This window comes from Cinclus cinclus, chromosome 7, assembly GCF_963662255.1.
Source record: "Cinclus cinclus chromosome 7, bCinCin1.1, whole genome shotgun sequence".
NCBI classification, from domain to species: Eukaryota; Metazoa; Chordata; class Aves; order Passeriformes; family Cinclidae; genus Cinclus; species Cinclus cinclus.
In genome coordinates, this window is record NC_085052.1 from 25982061 (window position 1) to 26002336 (window position 20276).

General features: G+C 38.2%; 1 protein-coding gene across 3 annotated transcripts in view; it reads left to right on the forward strand.

The window, feature by feature from the left end:
• The window catches only part of NRG3 (neuregulin 3), a 342153-nt gene that overhangs the window by 280426 nt on the left and 41451 nt on the right, over positions 1 to 20276 (forward strand). The window lies entirely within an intron of this gene.

Genomic DNA, 20276 nt, shown 5'->3' on the forward strand with positions numbered 1-20276 from the left:
AGGGTAGCCAGCAGGTTCAGGGATTTTCTCCTACTGCTTTTGGATTTGTGCCATGCCTAGAGCACTGTTCTCTCTAGGGAAATGGTTCATGAGGTCCAGAAGTTTTGTGTTTCACTTCACTCTATATGAGGCTTGAAAAGTGCCAGTGGAATCAATGCAAGTGTCTTCACAGACTTAGTGGACAAGCACAGCTGGAAAATGGTTACTTGAAAGGTTCTGCATATATCCTGATTTTCCTGCTTAACTTGGATTGTGAGCATCAGTCTTGAGGCATACAAGTTGAAGGACAAGCATATATGTAAAAGAGGATAAGGAGAATAGATATATGGGATGCTTTGAGTGAACCTTTATTTTTATTTTACTTTGAGACTTTCAGTTTCCTCTCTTTTTTTTTTTTAAGACATCCCTTTAAGGCATGAACTAAAGCAAATCCCTGAAATCTTGACTCAGAGTAGTCCTCTCATATGATGAACTCTCAAGATTTTTTTATTAAGTATTGGAACAGATCCTGATGGCATAAAAATTAATGAAATCTTGTGTCTCAAGACTGAAAATATTACAACAGCATCCTAAAATAAGCCTTGAAGTTGTTTCCTGTCAGCTAGAAAAAAGCAAGTTCTGGAATTGTATGCAAAAGTGACATGCTTGTGCTTCTTAAATTGTCCTCTAGTCTTCATGAAAATTTATTTAGGAAATGTAAGCATGCATGGAATCATTGCTGTACATGTAGCAAAGTAGAAATCCCCACCCTGTGCACAGAGAGTTCAGGTGATGATATGCTCATCAAATTAGGGACACACCTGAAAAGCCTTTACAATGAGTTTACTTCTGTACTGTAGAAAATAATGGCAATTAGTGCAAAGAGTGTTTTGTAGCTAGACAAAAGAACAGTGTAGAGATGGTGCTGAACTTAGCTTTGTCTATATTTAATCCAGAGAACATTCTTTTTTCATTGCATTTGTGGGTTTGGATGCCTTAGAAATTCCATTTTCATCATTGTCTTCCAGAAATTTTGTTTGAAAACCATGTAAACCGTGTGACTTGGATTGCCAGGGCAAGCTGAATTCCTTCCATGGCAGACAATGCTGAAACCTCATGTCAGTGAGAACATCTGTCTGTAGAGGTGTCCAAGGAAACAGATGAAATGTGCACTAAAACTACACACCTACTTTAGTGTCCATTTGCCAGGGAATGTAGATAAGTGTAGTCATTTCCTTTCTTTTTTTTTTTTTTTTGTGCTAGACTCTCAAGGATCAGTGAAATGTGTGTACATAGCCAGTCCTTTTACTGTCCTGTTAGGGAACTGTGGTCCATGAATTTGGGTATCCTGTTGTGGACCAGTTGGTACTGTTTTCCTCCACAAGCTCCTGTGGCAGCCCATCCCAGAGCTCAATAGAGGTGGTCTCTGTTGTTTTTCCACTACCTGTTGACATGTCCTTCCTGCTGGACCCTTCTCTCACAAGCAGTACTTTGGGAACAACAATTATGCATTCAGTTGATGTACCACACTGAATTTTGTGTTAACCTCGCTCATGGTCTCGCACCTCCTTTCCTGTCTCGGTGTTGTCAGGTTTGTGTTCCGTACAATATTCAATTTTGTGCATTCCAAAAGTTGAACACCTGTTACTTCAATATTGCTGCTGATACTGATTTACACTGTCTGTTTCTTTGTGTGGATAGCAGAGACAAAAGCAGGAATATTGATGTGGCACATCTGTTTCAAAATGTTGCAAATGCAGCAATTAATGTATGGTTCTGGTATATTTATGTGCAGCACCTCCTGAATTAAATGAAAGCCAAGTATACAATCAAGGGACATTATGTCCTTAAAATAGTGGATTGAAGTATTGTCATCAGTGGTCCAGCTTTATGAAACTTCTGGTGATAAGGACATGGTTTATACTTTCTAGTACATCAAATCAAAAAAGAAAAAAAAGGTTTTGTGTCTGATTGTCGCTTGATTCAATATCCATCTGTGATGCAATCTCCTGGACAGGCTTTGGGCAAGGTCTTTTAATCTGTCTGTGCTTCAGTTTCTCAGCTGCAGTAAGTTTTCTCAGGCTTTCTGAATTTAGATTCCTCAGTTCTTTGGGGGATATCTTTCAGTACTACAGAAACTATTTCTTTCTTGCAAGAGGGTGCAGACTTGGCTCTCCTCTCCTCTCCTCTCCTCTCCTCTCCTCTCCTCTCCTCTCCTCTCCTCTCCTCTCCTCTCCTCTCCTCTCCTCTCCTCTCCTCTCCTCTCCTCTCCTCTCCTCTCCTCTCCTCTCCTCTCCTCTCCTCTCCTCTCCTCTCCTCTCCATCTGCTTTGGTGCCCAGTCTTTCACCAATGAGGATGCATGCAATTTTATTCATGTTTCCAACACAAAGGCAAGGAAAAGTTTTCACCATGTTCCTACAAACTAAGAATATGTGAGCTGTATGAACAATTCTGTGTCAATGGGAAGCAGGGTGGTAGTTGGTAATGCATATGTAAGCAAGAGAGATTGTTTAAAAAAAAAAAAAGAAAACAAACTATCAAAAGAAACTGCTTTTGTAAAGTGAAATAACTAAGTGATGTATCGTTAGCATCGGAGAGCATGGAGGTACAAGTATCTAGAGCTCATTATTTTTTGACCCAAGTGGTTAACTGCACATCAGGGTTGAATGGTTTACTTTTCCAATGAAGAATTTGTTGATGAGGACAAATATCTGTGACAGCAAACATGGTCACTTTGGAGCAGCAGGTAGCAGTTGTGGAGCTGGCCTGGTGCATGTTCTCCAGCTGCAGAGTGAAATCCTTACCTGAGAGTCATCTGTGGCTGTTCTGAGCTGCAAGCCAGTGCCCAAGACAAAGAGTTGCCTTTTTAACTCATTTCTTACTCTGAGGATGAGTTAAGATGTGTTAAGGCATGAAATACAAAGGTGAGTATTGGAATAACCTGCTACAACACATGAACAAGCACGACTGTTCCAGCAACTTGCCTACAGTACCTACTCTGATGATCCAAAATTATGATCTTCTATGCTGCAGCAGTAATTTATGGTGGATGCAGCTGGAAATAAAATGCTCCAATAAAGTGCAACAACCAAGTCACTGCAGTTTTGATAGATATACACACATAACATGAAGTAGTCTTCATCCTTGGGCTGCTTACCAGTTAAACCAGTATCAATGGTGCAAACAATTTTGATGTGTTAATCTCCCCATGTGTGAATTACAGGAAACCAGTGTTATAACCATAAAACAAGCTGTTATATGTAGTCATTACTTTAAATTTGTTTATTCTTAAGGCTTAAACAGAAAACTAATATTTTTCTTTAGAACTACTCTTTTTTTTTTTTTTGGAAAAAAACAGGAGCTTCACTGAGTCAGTGAAGTGTGAATGGTATATAAACCCTTGTAAGTGCTGAATCATTAAATAGCATTTAATTGAGCAGAGTAATAAAGTAACTCAAGAATGGGATCCTATTAAACTTTATATATCTCCTTGCAATGACTACAATGTGAAATGCATTCAGTTTTCTGTAGTCTGAGCTGCTGTTAACACTGGAGAAGATGTTGCATGCTGTATTTTCACTGTGCCTTTTCTCACTGCCTCCTCATTGTGCCAGGATGATATATGCCTGAGATTCTGGGAATACCTGATCCTGTTAACCAGACTGACTCTGTGACCTTATGTCATTCACTGTGACTGATACATTTTGATTTTTACAAACTGCAAAGGTTGGATTTGTTGATGGGCAGGATAAGCAATAATGCAACAACTTAGGTTTTTTTCCTGTATGCCAGAAATAAAAGGCAAGGTTCATTAGTCAGTGCACAGTTCAAAAACTGGTAACCTGGATTCTTTCCTTTAAATCTCAGTGTTTTGCAGAAACAAACAGAAAATTGTAAGAAAGAACCAGTGCTTGCCTTAGTTACCATTTGGAAGCTCTTATCTGTTATAAAACCCTGTAATTCTGCAGTCCATTCTGGAATAGAGGATGAATGTTCAGTTACATGAGCAAACCTGTATGTGTTCTAAAGGATGTATGTTTAAAAAATAAAGAAATTAAGTTCAGTTTTCCCTGTATTCCTTTTTAACAGTATAAAGCAGGTAGATCTTTTTCTGATCGTGTGGCACACTGACTGTTTTTATGCTCCTGTTTTTACAAAATCTTATAAGAGATTCTGATAACAATCATCCCCAGAACTAGGAAACCATACCTTTCTAATAATTGTATTGTTATTACTCAATATGCATTTAAAATATTTCATCTTTGCTCTGTTGGTAGATTTCTGAGGAGTTAAGAAGGGTTGTTCTGGTAGGCATTGATACTTGGGATGTTTACAGCTGCCATCATCACTCCTTGAATTCCTTTTGTTCTTCATCCTGCCTCAAATTTTCATTACCTCCTTCTGGTTTTTATCTTTTCAAACTCAGTAAAGACCACGCTTGGGATTGTTTCCAAATTCACTAAAGGCTTTGCTCTTGGGACCTCATCTTTCAGTTTGCCTTATGGAATACCTGTCCTTTTTAAGTATGCTGCAAAATAACTGAGGCATCCTGATGCATGCAGTGAATTTAGACCCTCAGCACTTTCCATGGGATTCACTTAGCTGGGAAGAAGAGTCGTTTATCATCTCTAGAGAAAAGAGACATGAGCAGCAGAAGAGAGAGTTTTACAGGAACAGCTGATGCCCGAGTGCTGTAGGAGCAGTGGATGGAGCAGAGGTTCCTCAGGGGCTGCAGGAAGCTCTGCCAGTGGTTGTACCTGTTTAGGAAAACATTTCCTGAATGAAAGTCAGCGTGCATCTGGTGCAGAAGTTGCAGGCTGCCTCACATCTTGGCTCAGTTGAGGGCATACGATTCTAGTTTAATTGAGAGGGGAAAGATTTTTATGTAAATAGTTTGTAACCTGTCTACCATGTTTGTTCAGTGCTACCATCTTTACTTCTCTTGATATGTAATTTTCCCAATTTATCTGCACTTTCTTTATTGGCAATGAACTGGGTTCACTTGCATTATTTTTAAAAGGTTTGCTGTGTGGCTAACTTATGTGTGTCATTAATTGCCTTTTGTGACGCTTTATCAAAATTGTAATTCTGTGAACTGGGTGGATGCAATAATTTTAATATAAGTAATTTACTCTGGTGACCTTCCCATGTATTTGGTTTCTGCTGTTCTCTCTAACTGAACCTCCTGATCATTCGTGATGAAACTTATGGAAATTTAAAAAGCAAAAACTGGTAACAAGGTGTACTGACAAGTTTAGAAAGCCAGATTTGATCTGGGTTTCTCTGTTCTGCTGGGATCTGGGTTGGGAGGAAGAGAACGTTGCATTAGGTGGGGTCTGTATCACTGTAGAAGGGGTTGTGCATCATCCCTGATGATACCTAAGGATTGTAATTCTGTCACTCCCAAGCTGAATGTGTACTGAGTTCCCCTGTGTGCTGACTGGGGGGTGGGGGGACATTAATAAGGTCCAAGTGTTATCAGTGGGTTAGAAAAGAATTTGTGAAGCCTCAAAAATGGATATTGTGTGTAGGACTCCAGATAAGTTTCCATGTACCTCCTGTTGCCGGGGACATGCCTCTTTTCATCATGCCAGCTTCAAGAACTTTGGCAGCTCAGGGAGAAGGGGCATGTGCTTCCAGGTGGGATTTCAGCTGAGGACACAGCATCTCACCTGCTCACAGAGGGGCTTTGCTGTGTCCTGTCCCTACGTACACGTTTTATGTGCACATTCTGGTTTGGGAGTAGGCATGTGCCCTCAGGTCCTGCACAGCTGGTGTGCCTCGGCGTTAAACACTTTATATCATGGAACACAGGTAATTGGATGGCTTCAACACTGAGCACACAGCTGTGCATTTAAATGTGACCTTATACCCAGTCAGTCTCGTAACCTGCGTTTTGGATATGGTATTTAGGTAAATGCTGAGCTGAGCCTGAGGAGTTGTTAAAGCTGACACCACAATGATATGTTAATGACTTGCAGTGCTGAGATTTGGCCTTTGTTTGGGCTCAGTTGCAGTTTGATCAAATGCAAAAATATGTAGACAGTAACTTGTACGCTGCTGAAACAAGCCTAGCAGGGCAAAGGTGAGATCCACGTGCCAAAGGTGGTGCTACAGACAGCTGCCACAAGAGTGCCAGTGACACTTCACATGTGCAGTTGGGAGAGGACTGGGAGGAGGATTCAAAGCAGTGAGTACCATCTGGACATGTCCACGAGAACTTGGGATTTGTTGTTTGGCGTTGGGGGGTTGTTATTAGTAGAAGATTGTTCACTGTGTGTTGAGATTATCTTGTCACAGGAGGAGAGGCTCTGAACACCTGATCTGTACCGTGTTTATGCAGCCACGGTGAATCAGGGCAACTTTGCCCTTCTGCTGCATGGAGGTGCTACCTAGCTTTCAAGTCTCATTCAGTGAATGATGCAAGGATTTGGAAAGCAGAATGTAAGTATCTCAATGAATGTTCCATGGCAGTGGTGCATTTGTAATATATACTACAGTTCTATAGAAAAATCAATGCTTTTGACAGTGAACTAAATCTTTCTCTGTCCTTCTGTGTCCTGCCTAGAGTGAGTAGAGCCGGAGTCCTGCCAGTAATTGCTGGAAGCGGAGGAGAAGGGTAAGCAGGGTGGAAAAATTGGCACTGTGCAGCATAGAGTACACTAAGTTATTGTTTCATGCACTGCCTTTTCTCTTCTTTTGCAGGAGCTGTAGGATATTGGCACCTGGAGAAGCGCGGAGATATTCCTGTTCTGGTTGATGGTTTCTAATAAAGATACTTTTATTGTAATTGAAAATTGTCTCATGATCCCATTTCCTGTTCCAATCAGCATCAATTTATCCTCATTTCAAATGTGATTCTGGTGAAAAACACTCTGTCCAGTGGCCCAGGGTATCTGTTGGTATTGCTTCAGACTTGCAGGCAGCAATTATCTGGGACACAAGTGTGAGCAGTACAGAAGGAAGAGGGAAAAACAGATCCTGTGTATGGGTGTGCAGGTGGTGTTCTTGTATGCTCAGTTCTTAACAGTAGTGGAAATAATCTCATAGTTGCTTGTAAACTGTTACATTCAGATGACAAATGAACTTTTTTGTTTACCACTGCTGGCTTTTCTTCTTGAATGGTTAAATAAATCACCATGAGGTATTTTCATTTAGTATGGATCCAAATCCTTCTGGATCACGTTCATGTAATTTACTCACTGCATTTGTATCTTTTGTATCAGTCATCCTGTAATTATCATATGAGTTACTATGATGCTTTTTTTTCATTTTTGTGCTAAATAGGCACATATTTTATATGCTAAATATTGCACGTATACTAAATATTTTTGTGTTAAGCTAATTATGCATTGCTCCATGCCTACTGTAGCAACTAAACTCTATTGTAATATAGCATTACTCTATTTGTTATTTTTTTTACATCTCTTGGTAATTTTGCATTTCACACTGAAATAGAAAATAAAAATTGAAATATAAAAAATAACCTGGTAATGGAGGACCATGAAATGGGACAGTATATTAGTTCTCAGTAGAATTACCTAAAGCAATTTAGGGTCTTCACTGTTTGATCGTGAAATACAAAGTAGGAGAGAAGAGCCAGACAAAATTAATTAGAGCAAGCAGTTTACAGAGGAGAAGAAAGTGAGAGAAAAAGCAGTTTATTTGCCATTAAGAGCATTAATGCTTCTATTAGTAGCTTCTCACACCTTGCTGTTGATGGCTAGGTGTGTAAGTTGTTTCCTCCTTGAAACAGTGTCCTTAGTCACCCGGAGTTCAAGGTTTTAAGTAGTGCAGGGAACATGGAGTGTAGGCAGCTGATGCATTTCCATAGGGCAGTGCTGCTGGCTGCCTGTCTAAGCCTGGCCCCCCTCATGCACTTCCAGCTCTGGCCAGTCCTCCGTGCCATGAGATAAAGTTCTCCAGTGCTTTAAAGGCTTGAGTGTCTCTGTGCAAGGCAAGAGCGTTTAAAATTGATGCCTACAAAGACTTTGGGTGTTTTCAGAGTGTTGACTGAATATTTTGAGAATTGCAGTGTTGGACTTAATAATAGTTACTTCTGTGTTGCTCTTGATTTCTGATTAAAACACATGGATGTCAGTGGATATTTTGGTATAATGTTAATGTCTGTTATTCCTAATATAATGTACAGAATCTGAAATCAGGATCCAGTGTGTGTGACTAGACTGACATATGAAGTGAGCCTGTCCTTTTCCTGATTGTCTCCAAATTCCCTAAATTTAAAAATCTAGATATATCTCTCAACAGTGTTATAAAATTGAGTATGTACAAGTAAGTTGGTGCAATTGTGCAAAGCCACGAGTATCTTTGTTTCCTCTCTTGAACTTCCGTTCTTCTCCTCCCTACCTTTTCTCTTTTGTACCATCCTGATTTCTTCTTTTTTTTTTTTTTTATTTACGTACCCCTGTGGACTTGCTTTTTTTTTTGTGTTAATTTCATAAATCTACTGATCAATGAACTTATTCTGTGTAAGTGTGCTGCTGTTTTACAGCAGTGACTACAACTCAGTTGTATCACAAAGTGCTCTATTTAGCTTTAACAGAGAGTACAGCATGCACACACTGAAGTTTTACTCGTTTATTATCATAATGCCCTCTCCTGTACCCAGAAGTGATGCAGCATTTGAAAAATGGAAATCACAATATACACTAACTTCACCAGCTCATAAAATATGAATGCTCAGAAAATGAATACAGCAGTGTTAAATACAGTTAATCAGCTTTAGAAAAACAAAAATATGTATTTATCACTATAATATGTACATGCATGGGATATTAATGAAAAATACCAGATACTTAATTTTCTGTGTTTATTCTACACTGTGCTCATTACTGTCATTCAAATAATTTAATTTTGCTTTCAAGATAAGGATGATTTGCTGCTGATGAGAAAAGTTTGGATGTCTTCTGTGCCATATTATTCTTTGAGGCCATGAAGTAGAATGAATATAAAGCCAGCTGGGCTGGAGATTTTGTACATTACATGGACTGACAGAGTAGACCTTTAAAATTGTTGAGCTGTAGTGCATTGTTAGGAAGTGTATCATAAAAATACAAGACTTTATTAAACTCAAATTAGCAACCTGCCTCAGTGAGAGTGTGAGACTGTGACTTCTGAATTTTGCTACATGGAGGGTTTTTATGCTTCTGTACTTTAGGTAATTAAGTAGTTAAGTCAAAACCAAGAAAGTGGCCTCAGTTGAGTGTTTGTTGAGTGAATGATGAAGAGAAAATTGCAAAAAAATAAGTGAATATTTTATTTCAGGCAGTTTTTCCTTGTGAATCTATCTCGTGCATTTTAAAAATTTCTCTTGCCTGATGGAGTCTCTTTTCAAATTAAGGTGGTACCAGAGCATCTCATTCTTTCAATAAGTAGTGAATACTGTCTTGAAATAAGATGGGTGACCATCTTGGTGGGAGAAGGTGAGTGAATCCTATAGAACAAATCAAGTCACTTTAAATTTATTCCCTGAAGTTACTTAAAGGTGAACTGGAGAGAAAAAGTAGATGTAATTGTCCTAAATTATGATGTTTCTTTGAAATTAAATAGGTATTCATGTGGGTTTTTTCCAAAAAATTACTTACTTTAAGGACATGTTCTAGTCAAGTTTTTGTTCCAAAAAAAAACCTATGAAAAACATTCATTTAAACCTCGGGGACAATATGGCAATTCTGTTATTTATTTTTTGCTGAATACAAGTGGTGATAACATTTGTGTGAACTATGCTGGACGACCAACATGTTACTTGCCAGTATTAGGTCAAAGGTTCTCATTTTGACTCTGATGCAATTGCTGAAAGAATTCAAATATATGCCTTAGCGCTGATGCTGCTTTATCCAACTTTTATGTCACGAGTTGTTTTTCTCTAAGGGTGAGTAATGTAATGGCATTGGTTGTTTTTTCAAGTGATTTGTCATTTTTTCTATACCTTTTAAGACGTGTTAGTATCCATGGTTCAGCTATTTTGGTGGTTTCATTGCCTCTACACCTTTGTGGGTTGGGTTTAGCATCTGTAGGCCATGAATCAGTTTGGTGGTCATCCCCTTCTGCTCAGCCATGTTCAGTGAAAGTCGAACCGTCCTTGAGCAAAGAAATTCAGAATCACCTGTAAGTTTGCAGGTATAACTCTCACTGTGGCAAATACCTTGTGAATTCAGAACTGCAGTGTGCTCCAGACACCTTACTGCATGTGCAGCCTGTGTTCCTGGTTCTGGTGGTGCTAGTTCAGCAAAAATGGGGTATGGTCTGTTCCCCTTTTGGAGCTGTGACAAATGTGGTGGGAAAACCATTCCCCAAAATATGCTCCATTTCCCTAACTCGTTTCTTCAATTTTAATTTGTAGAGTTTCTTCTTTTAAGAAAGTATGCTAATAAAAATTCTTGAAAGTAGCAGTATATGATTCACTTGTCAGGGAATTATCTTCCCATAATACCCCCATGATGTAACATTACATTTTCTCCCGTTCTATACTCTTCATTTTATGGTGGCAAGATGCCATCAATCATTTCATTTACACTTTTGTCATCTTTATTGCTTGCTCAGTCCCTTTGATACCTTCATCTTATCCTTCCTTTTTTTTTTTTGCTCTCAGTGTTTAAAAATATGGATGCTTGTGTTGGTAGCACACCTGTGCTGATGAACCTGCTTGCAAAAACTTCTGCTGTTCAAAGGAGTCTGCCTCTCCCCTTTCTCCTCATGTCACTGTTCTTGAGAACAGTTTTTTAGCTTTTCAGTTCCTCTGGGTGTTTTCCTTTCCTCTTGCACCATTTCTCACAGCTCTGCAGCCATCTCTCACTCCCTGCTTATTTTGGTATCACCATTACTTCTGGTGTCAATGTTATCTTTTTCTCCTTAAAAAACTCTGTAATGTTAAATTTCCTAAATTATTCATAAGGCCATATATGAACATCTGCATCTATTATTCAGACCTCCTTATTTCTTCTATGCTAGAGCCTAGAACCTCTTTCATAATTCAGTAATAAATGAGAGCCTTCCGTTTATTCAGAGCTTTTTTTTGCCGACCTCATGTTTATCTCCCAGCTGTCTTTTAGTTAATTGTGCAGAACCCTGCAGTGCAAGGAGCTACAGAATAAATGTTAGAATGATTCAGAGTATCCCTTTCCTCTTTGCTCTTCATGCACTGGCCTCCATGTGCAATGTGTTTGAAGAGGTTCTTGGTCTAGAAAAGATTATTACTAGCATACAAACATTTTTTCTCCAATTCTTTTCTACAGTCTTTTTTTTTTTTCTGAGAGTATTACTTGATAGATACTGCCTTTTTGCCTTTAAGGAGGTCCTAATTCAATTTTTAAAAGCTTTATTTTTGCTTTTTGCCACTCATTATGCTCCCATATGTACCTTTTTAATGTTCCCTGTTGTTGAAACTTCTGTCCTCTAGAGCAGTAGTTGGTGTTTTTGTGAGTTACTTACTTAAAAAGTATTTGTAAAATGGATGTCCCAGAGCCCCTGCATGATTCAGGTCCACCCTGAAGGTCCAGGTGAAACCTGGAAGCCATCAGGCTGCTCAGGACTTTATCCAGATTAATCTTAAAGACTTAGGATGGCAGAACTTCCCCACGCAACCTGTTCCAGTGCTTGACTGTTCTAGTGGTTAAAGTTATGTCTAGATAAAATGGCTCAATTTGTTATTTTTCTAGAAATGCTCTGGAATAATGTATTTTTTGCTACTTGATATTTTGTGTTTCAGACTAATAATTGCTTATTGATACTCAGTTCTCTGTTTATCTACAATGCTGTGCTCCGGGTAGGTAAAAAAAATAATTTAATCTTCGTTTTGGTAGTCCTATTTGTCTTGTCCTGTCTAAGCTATATTCGTCCTCATTAATTTATGTCATTTTACTGCAAGAGAAAGTATGTGATATAACTCTAAAGTAAACCTTCCTCTACAGCTTTGTAATTATCCAGGCCTACAGTACAATATTCTATCAGCTTTATGCAGAAGCAAATGCTAAAAGTAATGAGTTGCAGTCCATTGTTTTAGATTAGCTTATCACAGCTGAAATGCCAGGAAGTTATTCTGTTCTAGACACCTCTGCTTATTTACTGTATGTTCGTGGTATCAAGAATTTCTCACCTATTGCCTGGTTTCACATTAAATTCTGTATTTAGGCAAAAACGTAAAGCAGCAGCTGGAGGTATTGAGATTTCTAATGGCCACAAAGATGTGTAGAGCAGTTTAATAATCTTGACAGTTTACAGAAATGTGGTGTTTAACCTGCTGTGGTGCTTCATATCAGACCTTTCAACAGAATTCAGTCACAGAAGTGCCAGAAGCAGTAGGATTCACCAGCAGTTTCTTCAGCTCTTTAAAATCTTTTGGGTCTAGCATGAGAGAATTAGACTGTTTGATACAGCTCCCATAATGCAGTCTCCTCTTCAAAAAGCCTTGGTAAAAGAGGTACAGACTTCAGAGAATGCCATCGAAATAAGGTCTGGCTTTAATTAAACAAACACAGTTTGCTCCATAAGTGCTTTTATTAAAATATACTTTTGCAATAACCTGAATGAGGAGCATGAACACGAAAAGTGGGTTAACAGGATTGACTCCCACCTCAGTTTTGAAAATCTATGAAAAGGTGTTTTTGATTGCTCTTATGCTGTTTGCCTTTCTAACGTTGTCTATATTTAAATTGCTTTAGTTGCATTATATATTCCAAATACAACACTATGAAACTTTTAATAAATTTACAATAATAAAAATGCCTCTTTTGATACTATTTTTACTTTCCTCTCTTACTTTGTGTTTCAGCGAATATTGACGGTTTTTTTAATCTTCTAACTTGAATGTAAAATTTTCATTAACTTTATTTTTCACTTTCTTCAGCAAATATTTATGCATTAATTTCTTTATTTCACTAAGAAGCCTGAATGCAGCTGTGTGAGATTTTTTTTTTTTTTTAGTTAGCCAAACAGAAAAACATAATCACAGAAGATCTTTCCATTTTGGCAACCAAAGGTAACCTTTTGTGCTTTTAACCACAACATTGTTTGTTAGGTTCATTGCTTGTGGTATTTTAATTTTTGGTTTTTGTATTGTAAATGTAAGAAGTATTTTACCAAAATAACTCTGCCATCTTTGATCATACCTGACCCATTTAGTTGGGAGCAGCCCAGAGGGATCTGTCAAAGGCCAGGGTTGCCCTGCAGAACTGTGACTCCACCTGATTTCAAGGAAAGGTGAGCTGGTACTGGAGCACAGGTGAGAACAGAAACAGTGGCAGGAGGGCATGAATTCACTGAAGGAGTGATGGAAAGAAACAGAGAATTTTGACCATGATATTGCTTTCTTAACTGGCAAGAGATCTATGTCTTTTTGAAGAATTTGATTCTGCCGTGCTCCTGGATGTTAATGTGAGATTTCTCTTGTGCAGTGCAATAAAATTTGTGGTTGCAAACTGATTTGAAAGTGCTCATATAGTTAGTGAACAAAAGTAATTTCAGATAACATATAATTCTCATTTGCAAGTTGACAGAATTGTATCTGAAATGAATATCAGTGATTAAAAAATATATGAAAACCATATTTTTGTATCCCAGGTGCTGCAATAGATGCTGACTTACAGTTGTAATAATAATTCCCAAGAAATAATATAATTGTGATTTCTTTATGTAATCTGGCACTCACAGATTTTTATCATTGCATCTGTCAAAGATTTGTTTGACACTGTGGGGGATTGAAAGATAAATGCCGACAAATGTCCCTGTATGTTATGAAAAATTGTTAAGTGGCTACATGTATAAATGTATTACTTTATAAGATAGATCTTAATTCATGACAGAAAATCTCAGAGGAATCAGTTCTAAAATCCAAAGTTTCACGAACAAAAATGCAACTCAAGGGTTGTAAATGGAAAATGACTGATCTCACTAATTCCTTTTGTCTGTGTGAGTACCTAAACCAGCTATCCAGTATATAGTTTCCTCCTTTACTTCTGTAATCCTGTCTAGTTTTCTGTTTTCACTAAAGCATGTACACACACATTTAATTAAAGTAACTTTTTTTTCCAATTTGTGTTATGCACAAACACACAACTTCTCATTTATTCCAATCTAACTTACTGATCTAATCATGTGTTGTGTAATGATCCATCCCATTTTATCCAAGCACATTTATAGCAATGTATGAAATTAATGTTCCTTTCCTTAAGAATGCTGTTAATATGGACCATCATGTTGTAGGTTCTTTTCTTGGGGTTTTTCAGCAGAAAGGAACCACTTCAGGTTGTCTACTGCTAGGAAGTATCACAGACAAAAAAAAGGTTTCTTACTGTAAATTTAATCATTCTAGGTTAATAAGTTTGTTACTACTCTAAAAATTCAAAGTACCACACAGGTAAGGAGTGTTGCCTTTCATTAGTTTAATGTCACTGAATTAGAAGCCCGCAGCTTCTGAGATGAACCAGTCAAGCAGTCCATTAGTAGAGATAGCAAAGTCTGAGTGCAAGAACTGCTGTGGCAGCAGTGCTCCTATTGCTCCACCTGCCTGAAGAGGCACAAGTGCTGTGCTCAGGCGCTGAGCTGAGCTGAGCTGAGCTGAGCTCCTCACCCATTTGCTGCACACACCAGGGCTTGTTCTGCCTAGCTTGTCTTATGTAGGGATAAATAAACAGCTGAAGCTGTGTCCAAAACCACAGGGGTGCCTTTATAAAACAATCAAATGCCATTTATGTTTAGCTGTTAGTGTTGCGCTTGGTGTTTTCAAGAGCATTTGTTATGAATACAGTGAAGAAATAATGTTCTATTGTCCAAAATACTGTGTATGAAATGTCTGATCCCTTCTCGTTGCTGCTGTGCCTTTCTGCACCTACTGCTAAATTGCAGCTTTTTAGGGAGGAGACAAGTAGTGTCTGAAAAACACTCATGTCTGCTGGATTGCTTCCCAGTGCTGTTTGCTCAGCATGGAGCGCCACGGGTCAGGGTTGTAAGATGCTCGCAGCCCTCCTGTTGACCTCTGTTTTTATGCCAAATTGTTTAAGACAGAAGCTGATGCAGGCAGGAAAGTAAAGTTAAACGCAGGGGAAAGTCCAGTACCTCTTCAAGAAAACAAGGTGACACCCCTGCAGCTGTTGGTTAGGAGGCAGCGTAATCAGCTGGAAGAGGCAGCAGTGATGCTGTGAAACACTGTGATCCTGTTCTGTGGAGGAAAAGGGGTTCTTTCCTGTTGTTACCCTGAAAGCCAGGCCTGGGAATGATGGTTATCATGGCAAAAGTGAAGCCAAGGAGTTTTGCTGGGACAAATCAGTAGGTGCTGCATCTGAGTCAGAAAAGGAGTGTTGGTCTGGGGAGAAACATCAATAAAATGTGCCTTATGCATCAGGAGAGGAGTGAAGATTGTCCCAGTGTGGGTGAGACCTATGATGCCATGAACTACTGCTGTAGGCTGCTGCTTTTGCAGACTTGAGAGATGTTTTTTCTGGCTGTTCTGTGCTTGATATGGGATGTCTTATTCAGAGTTCATGGCTTTGTACACTGCCTAGTAAATACCATGGCTAAGTTTCACAGTGGGATCTAATTAATTTTGCTTCTCATGCGATCAGGTGTTCCTTGTCCATATTTTTATTGACATTTCTATTTTTGAAAATGAACTCACCTTTTTTTTTAATTTAATTTCTGTGACATTATGCCTTTTTAAAATTTCATTTAGTTAATCCAGTTTGCCCTGGTAAAACTCATATATACCCTCAGGTACTACTGATTTAACACAATCTAAGTGTATCCCAATTTTTGGGTGTTTTAAGGAATAATTGTGCTGAAAGTCTACTGGAAGGATGTATGGAGTTTCAACAGACATGATTACTGTGTCATATAATTCAAAGCCATAAGAGCAGTCCAATTTTAAGAGGTAATGTAAAATTAATCACTCCCCTCTGTGTCTTCCACAGAAAATAGCTGATGTTTTGTACATTTTGGTACATGTCACACATTGCCTGTTTCAACAATAGCAGATGATAAGGCACTGACCCCAAGCCGTTATCAAAATAAAATTTCCAAGCTGAAATTGAGTCAGAGTTGGTATACATATGGAAAAAATATAGTACATAAAAAATCCAGCAGTATAGAAGAAGTTATCATAGAGAAGATATTAGAAAAAACATTTACCTGCTTGTCCATTACAGGTGACTTGTAGGGTGAAAGCACGGGTGCAGTACTCAGAGCAGGAAGGAAGGAATGAAGCAACATCCAAAAGAATAACTACAGAAGAGAAATGTGCATTTATTGTCTTTATTAAGTGAATGAATCCTGCTTGTAAGTGCCATGAACTTTCTCTGCACAGAGATGTGCATCTCCACAGAAAGCACAGTGTGGTCTCAATAGGAAGTTTTTGCTGTTGACTTTGAGGGAAGGCTTGGAAAATACTCACCTCAAGAGAGCTATGCTCTCTTTCTCCCTTTGAGGACCTGTCCCTATTACTTTAATTAAAAAGCAGCAGACAAAATCTGATCATACAGAGCATTCTCCATACCAAACCCAAAGTTAAAATTAATTCTTTGTGCTCAGTGTAAAACTGAATTTAGCAACCATGTCGTGTAACCAGACCTTCTGCAGCATACTCTGAAAGGCGGTGTCATGGGAAAAGCAAATGAAGCAATTGCAACATTTGCTTTTCCTTTTTATTGCCAGAACCGTGCCAGAAATGTTGTTAGGGAGCAACATTTAATTAAACCGTTATCAACTTAACTTCGGGGTATTTCATAATCTCACCCTTGGCATTGTCTTTTTATTAGGAAAAGGCTTAAGTGACTATGAAATATAATGCAAGGCCGTGGGGAGGGCTCACACGCCACAAGGCTGCTAATCCATTGGAGATTTTTGTGGGAAGTGAGCATTTTTCAACAGCAATGCTGAGCTTTGAAGGTTATCAGAACCTTTTATCTTCTAGTCAGCTTTCTCTGAACTTCAAACTCTATCTGTGTGAAGTACATCCCAGCAAATACCCACTGAGCTTGGGGTGAAAAGACTAATGTATTGCTGCTTTTCCTCAAATATTTTAACCCCTTAGAGGTGTTTATTTGCTTTATGTAGCGTGTGGGAGCCTGAGTGAGTGTCCAGGACATTAAGCACGTTGTGTGTTCAGTGCCCCAGAGAGTTCACTGTGCAAAGTATAAGGTGGTGTTCAGACAATGCAGGTTCAACACTGTAAATACATATGTGTGTGTATATATATATATCTGTCTTGACCTCAAACTAAAATAAAAGATCCAGACTGATGCAGTAATAGCAGGAATGCAATGTTTTCTTCTCAGGTTTGTTTGTTTTTGAGTAAGAACTTGATCAACTGGGAACAAGAATGGTGCCTGCAGTTCACTTTCATATTTTATTTACTATCATTTATTCTTTTTATTCAGCATGGAAGAGTCTTAGCCATAACTGGGCATAAGGTGTCTGAGAAAATACTGACTTTGACATTTGAACTCACTCTCTTGTTAAGCCTTGCAAAGAGTAAGGAGAACAGTTTGCTATGTGAAGGAAGAAATAAAACCCAAGAGCAACTGAGAAGATACAATTATTTGAAAGGAAGTTAATAGGCAATTTTTTTAAAATCCTGTTGGCAGAATTTGGAGTTTCTACTGTTGAGTAGAGCTCCTTTGGTTTGAATCTGCCCTTCCTAACCACACACTCCCAGTGATCACTCTGGGAGCTGCCATCTCAGTGTTTAGTGAAACATGCCCGTGTCAGGCACTTTAATACAGCTTTAAGTGACAGCAGTATTGGGCTGTCCCCAGCCTCATTTACTGGTGAATAATCATGTCATGCAAAGTCCATTACTGCCATTCTGCATCCCTGCTGCTGGGCTTGTCCATCACTAGCAGCTAACAAAGAAGCACAACATAAATTAGCCACTTAATTTAAACCAAAATGCAGCTGGAGCATTCATTAGGCTACTTGAAAAATCTCATCTTAACTGTCAAAGCTAAATACTTTCACCAGTTGTTGCTTGTTTGATTTTTTTCTTAACACTGAAAAGTTCTGAAGCTTTGACTGAAGTTTTATATCTTAAATTTTTTTGGGAGGAGTGGTAGGCTTCTTTGCTTTACAGTTTTTTACCGAAGATGTAGTGTCCCAGTGTGGTACAATAATTTACATAAATATCAGTCCTGACTTTTTAACTGTTGTCACCGTGCCTTCCGCAGAGCTTTAAATACGGTGATCTTTATCAAATGCTTTATTCATAGGATTGATATAAATACCACTTGCTTGCTCTTCAGGCTGACTGAAAAGTTCCATAAACCAGAGAGTGCACATCCTTCACTTGTTACTTGGCTCGAGCCATTTCCCCACATCAGAGGTGCTGAAATCTGCCATTCAGTGGAGTTAACAGAGAACAGCTAACCCTGGCTGTGATCTGGACACTCACTGTCCAGTTTGCTCCTGCCATCAGCAGCAGTTGAGTAAACATTTCAGAGAACATATCACCTTTGTGTGTGTGTGTGTTTTCCATTTATAACCTCAAATCCTCGCTTCCTCTGTTGCATTCTCTCACGGCCAGTGAGCTGTTAGAAAAAAAATAAAAATCAGTGGTTTGTGTTTAAAATATAAGAACTGGGCTAATCAGGTGCCACTGGTCATGCTACCAGAATGATGTCTTAAATGAAGCTAACTGGATAATGTCTAAAGCACTGCTTAACTGAAGGCCTCAGTATAAAGCCATGCTCCCTAAATCATGAACTGAATTTTGTCTGCTGCCCAGCTGAGCTCCTCCCAACTGTGTCCAGGTGGAGTAGCACGATGGAAATGATGGGAATCACTGGTCCTGTGGCATTTATCCCTGGGATTCTCTGTTGAGGAATTAATCATGAGCCATGAACATGTTCACCGTGGAGGGTAAAGCAAGTCTTGGACTTGGCAGATACAAAATCTGTTGCAGGCTTTGAGACAGACTGAATTTTACTTGCATGATACAACTGAAGTTAATTCACTCCTTTCTTCAGTTAAATATTTTGACACAATCTGAGTTAATCAGCCTGCTCTTCAAAAAATATTGAAAAGGTCATACAAATTAACATCTAATTTGGAAAAGGGATTTGCATTTAAATAAAAAGAAAAAGAAAGAAACAGGAAGGAGATTAGTATCTTACCTGAGTGCAGTAACTGTTATGCTAAAAATAATTAGGATATGAGACAGCAAGTATCTATAAATATATGTAACGAGCAATTTTCAGGAAAAATAGATGAACTCAGGTTTTACTCTCTTCTGAGTTAATATAGAGGTTGGGATTGGGAGCTCACTTTTTTTTTTTCCAATTAACAGAGAGAAAAGCTATTTGATACAATCCAAGTGGTTTACCATGCATTGCAGGTAAACCTTGTAAATTGATTATCTGTATGTTCCAAATAATTTCACTTGCTTATTAGTGATAATTACTGCTCATTAGCAAAAAAAAGTTGGAATCAATATGTTAACATCACAGAAATAGCAACAAAAAGCCAAATGTCCACAGTGTAGCATTTGTCTATAAAGTTCTCCTCCCCTGGCACTTCACTTAGACAGCTCTGTGTTTTATTATATGGTAAGATTTTCTACAGTTTAGGTTAAGAAGTATTTTTTTTCATAGTGTCATTTATGTCACGTGGCTATAATTTTCTAAAAGCTTTCTTTCAGTGTTTTTCTCTGGAGAGGAAATTTTTTTGGAGCATGTAAGAGTATTCAGTGGTCCAGAGAACAGTGCTTAGGCATTATTTTATATATGTATAAATATATATATTATATAGGTATTACATATATATAATTTAATTTAATGATGATACTTATAGTTTCCCATAGACTTGAAGTGTTTCAGTAGAGAAGGTTTAACAGGGTACAATTTGGCTGAGGAGGAAAAATTTGTTGGGATTGGATTTATTTAGACATTTTTTCCCCTCTTTCACTGCAGCTTCTATGAGCTGTTAAAAAGCAAAGCTGTTGCTGCCATTTGGCTATTTGATTAACATTAAAAGGCTTTTGCCTCATTTCATATCTGAACATTTTTGAATATGTAAAACCCTTTCTATTTCATGCTGTCTTACAAAAAGATTGTTTGCATTGGATTGTATTGCTGAATCTCTAGTTTTAGGGTACAAAAAGAGTAATTTGTGCCTGTCAGGGAGGAGCAAATGGTTTTGTTTCTTGTCTTTGAAGAGATCTTATGAGATTACAGAGTTCTCAGCCAGTAGAGTTTTCACTGGAATCATACTATAAAGTGGGTTAGGGACAATATTTTTATACTAAATAAACCTATATAATAAATAAGAATTATAGTTGGTAGGAAAAAGATCA